Raw genomic sequence first — 4,512 nt, 5'->3', positions numbered from 1 at the left:
TTACAGTCAATCGTGTGTGCTCCTTTTGACTGCCACACTACAAACCAAAAACATCACATCAAATATACTTATTCCTCTTCAGCACTCCGCCCTTTTCCGACTGAGGACCATTGTTTCAGATTTGCCTGCGCGTTGTGTGCGGCAGCAGCACAAGAGCAGCGCGAAATTGCTCACGCGCACAATTTAGAGGTTACATTTGGTCAAGCCGAGGTTGGCTACTAATTCTCTGCCTCTGATTTGGCAAACCACGCCTGCAAGCTGATTTCTCGTGGTATTTGTGAATTCACACAAACTCCAGAATCCACCTTGTAACGAGCTCGCCGATTTCAGTGCCGACCAATCATAAGGCAACGGTGTGTTTGCGGGAGGGGGAGTAATGCATCTGCGACGACAACTTCTCGTTTTACAATCAGCTTTGGGCAAAAAAATATGTTGTTTCGTAGCCGTTCACAATTTGCCATATCGCTCAATCAGTCGGAAGCATTTTGTGTGTGTAATGTCCCGAACTCATCTTTGAAAACATCATCATGATTTGTGAGTACTTCTTGGATTGACTTGGCTCTTGGAGATGCTTGCATTTTGTTTTCCGTAATCGTTTTGATCATTTCCCAGTTTAATTTTATTTTATCGAGCCACTCTCGTCCACAGAGTGACGGGCCCTCAACCCCAACTACAATCAGTGGTAAATCAGCAGTCTGATCTTCATACCTCACTTTCGCCATGAACTGCTCTTTTACAGGAATTGGCTCGCCGAAGTAGCACTTCAGTGCGACGCTACTTCCCTCTAGTGGTACACGAGAGAATTACCGTTTATACACATTTTCAGAGATAATGCTGACTCCTGCCCCCGTGTCATTTTCCATTGGAACCTTTCTCCCATTTACACCAAAAAAGGCCTTGTATGGTCTCCGGCCCCCATTAGCACGATACACGTGGACATGGAACATGGGAACATCATCATCTTTTTCATCAGTTTACACATCGCCAGTCAGCTTACAACATTTTCTCTCATTGCTTATCTTCCCCTTTTTCTTGTTATTGTCAGATGCAGGTGCCCAAGCCCGACATGCCTTTTGAATATGACCAACTTCGAGACACAATTTCCGCAAAAGTCTTGTCTCTGGACGAGGCAGGTTGCACTAAATTACTGAGAAGTCCATACGCTGATGCGCCCAAGGAGTTCAGCAAAACGGCAACTTTCTTGTCGTCGTTGACATCATGCGCCTCAAAAAACAGCTCCATGCGCTCCACATCGGCAGACCACGATTCATTCTCGGGTTTGAACTCATCCGGTCTCTGAGAAAAGTACGCCATCTTACCTCACTACACTTTAAAGTACAACCTTAAGATCGACTTCTACTTGTCACCAGATGTGGTGTCTTCAATGACGAGGCAGACACGCACGTTTTTTATTGGATATTATTGACTGTGAGTTTCAACATCAGTAACATGGGGAAGAAGTCTAAAACATTCTGGAAATATTCTCACGCATGCGCACTCGATGGCTATGAAAGGCATGTAAAGTCTGTGCATCCAAACAACAGACAAATAACTATACTGTCGTGGTTAATACACCACACTATGCATGTTGTTTAGCACCTTAATGCAGGGACTTTTGACATTCCTTCTCTTGAGCAATCCTCTTCCAATCTCGCTTGTATTCCGTTGTTGCCACTCGAAACAGGCGCTGTCTGCATGCGAGCTGCAGTGGTTACTACTTGGGTCAGCTTGCTACATATTTGACCGAAGATCGACTTTCGAAGCGACGAACCTACCGCCATTGACCCGATCGTGCACGTGCAAGTATTTTCACACACGCACGCACGCCGAGATGAGCGACACAGCCAGAACGTCACCGAACAGGACGAAATCAAAACACGGACACACAAAGTTTCCCCCGCCCCCATTTCCTTCTCCCAACCCTCGCGGTCGATTTGGGACGAGTCCGCTGGCTCCCGGACGATCGCGATTGACGTATTGGGCACCCCTGCCTTAAAATCAGAGGTAATTCGCTGACTATCTTAGCGCCGTTGTTTGCGCATGAGTGGTAATTCAGTTGTCATCTGACTGGTTGCCCTGTACGTCAATCAAGTAACCGGATTAATGATATGCTGACATCGTAAATTCTGCTGTACACAAATAGTGTTTTTTTCAACAGCGCTAACTCTACCCTGAAGCTTCAATTGGAAAGTTGGCACAATAAAAGCAGGTCTTGTGATTTAGTTTCCATATGAAGGACAAACTTGCACTTGTAAAATTGCATTTCAGATGGTTTATTGTGAAATAGTTTCAGTGTTAACAAAAGTAATGATTGTTTTTTTTTTTTTTAGTTTCAGAACAAAACCAAGCAAAACGTTTTTTTTTTTAAAAGAAATCTGATCCACCTGCAGCCATGTTAAAAGGATAGTGCTCAGGGAAGCGATGGATGAACTTTACAGCTTCATTGTACAGTTCCAGGTCTGTGGGGAACATGTGCAGAATATCATTCCAAGTACGCTCAAATCAAAGCTCATCTGAATAGTTCGTACATAATAACCTACTAAAGTTATTGCCATTCTCTTCTGGGAGCCATTGGAATGTGATGGCCATGATAGTTCCTCTGTAAGACACCGTTCCAATGACTTCTACAACTCCAGAAAGCTCCTCATCAAGCTGAAAGATGAAGGTGAAAAAAAGTGTTAAATGTAAAGTCAACATACAAATTACATAAGACAAACAAACAAACAAAAAAAAGCTTTTAACAACTTATGAACACAAATGTAAACCCTTTGAGGGACAGCGGTTACTACAGTGGACAGCTTATCACGTTGTCAGGTTACAAGGTGCATGAAAGGGTTTAAACGGTTGCTATTCGGGGCCAAAGTACATGTTTAATGTGATAATAATCTAGTTAAATTAGAAAAAAAGAATGTATTCTCGCAGAGTCAGAGTGCTTTGCGTATTCACCCACACATGCATTCATCTGCTTGGCACCAAACTTGAAGCCTGGGCCTGAAGGCCATGTTAGCGGCTATGCGACTTCTGTCATATTACAAATTAAGATATGAAAATATACACATTCAGTGTTCCAAAATAACACTGATGCCTACTAAAGGGGAATTCAAATTCAAAATTGTCCTCACAATTATATGTTGCCGATACTAGTTTTAACATGGGAGTCTGATTAATATCGTGTTTGTGGAATAGGAATTAAGCATCATTTGTACACCCAACCCATTTGTACCTTTTGTTTTTTAATCCATTTCAGGGGGCGTTCATTTTGCCACTTGCTGTCGACTGAAAATGACAACATAGTAACTCAGGGTTCAGGTAATGTCCATTCATGGCTCGCCTTTGCGAACGTCACATGACCCAAGTCGGGAACCCCCCCGGGACGGCTCAACACATCAACTGGATTGGTTCAACCCTTTCATGCACCCTGTAACCTGCTAACATGATAAGCTGTCCACTGTGGTAACAGCTGTAAATCAATTCATCTTTGACAGTTCAACAAACGTACGCAAAATGATGATGATCTGCTGCAATTTGGACATTGGACGAGAACAAAAATGCACTCACAGAGAAATTTAGTTCAACAAGAACATGTTGTCCCTCTCCATCAGTGACAGCGAAAGCTGTTCCAGTTGGGTGTACCTAAGCACAACAAACGAGGAACAAGACAGCACGTTAACCTTTACGTCAGGAATATCACGTATGGGATGTTGTGAATCGCGGTAGTTAGCCACGACAGTTACCCTCTCAACACGCCCGACGAAACAGACGACTTTGTTAATATATCGCGACATCATCGATGAATTAATTCGAGGTCTTGGAACACCGAAGATAATATCAGACATCGTAAGTGATATATGTAACGACGTTGACGAACACCCACCAAACTAATTTACGGCGCGGAAATACTGTCAACTTACTTTTAATTTACAACGTACGCCACGCGGGTCGATAGCTTAAACCTTACCAAAGAATCCGACAGGCTTGTGACTGCGGCAAGCGCTGGAATATAGATGGAAACATACCCAAGGTTCCTGGACTACACATGCGATGTCCGTTTAATTCCGGAAGTTTGCTTTCAAAAACGTCATTATTTTTTTTGCCAAATTCTACATGAATTTATCCAAATTTATGCATGAGAAACCAACTCCTATTGTTTTAAAAACATCGACATTGTCTGGACGAAACAAAAGGCTACGAAAACATATAATTTACAAACTTTAAAATTGAGTGTTTACACTACATCTTCTGTATTTCATTTTATTTTTATACTTGTTGTAACTAACCTCCCTGGTGCGTTTTGTGATTTTGTATACCATTTCTATATTTGAATATTTACCTGTTTTATTCTTTTAGTTTCAATAAAGTTTATTGAAAAAAAAAACGCTTTATCCTCATTAGGGTCGTGGAGGGTGCTGGAGCCTATCCCAGCTGTCTTTGGGCAGTCGGCAGGGACACCCTGACTGAACCGGTTGCCAGCCAGTTGCAGGGCACACAGAGACGAATAACCATCGGCGCTCA

General features: G+C 42.7%; 1 long non-coding RNA gene across 1 annotated transcript; it reads right to left on the bottom strand.

The window, feature by feature from the left end:
- Nucleotides 1-2,380: 2,380 nt before the first annotated feature.
- Nucleotides 2,381-3,775, bottom strand: LOC109521984 (uncharacterized). Its single transcript, XR_002169473.1, has 3 exons — nt 3,735-3,775; nt 3,559-3,633; nt 2,381-2,459 (listed from the first exon to the last, which is right to left on the bottom strand). It is a non-coding gene; the product is annotated as an uncharacterized LOC109521984 (long non-coding RNA).
- Nucleotides 3,776-4,512: the final 737 nt, after the last annotated feature.

Source organism: Hippocampus comes, unplaced genomic scaffold (genome assembly GCF_001891065.2).
Source record: "Hippocampus comes isolate QL1 unplaced genomic scaffold, H_comes_QL1_v1.1 scaffold392, whole genome shotgun sequence".
In the NCBI taxonomy this organism is placed as follows: Eukaryota; Metazoa; Chordata; class Actinopteri; order Syngnathiformes; family Syngnathidae; genus Hippocampus; species Hippocampus comes.
The sequence above is the reverse complement of the archived record's forward strand: the minus strand, read 5'-3'. Positions and strand labels throughout refer to the sequence as shown.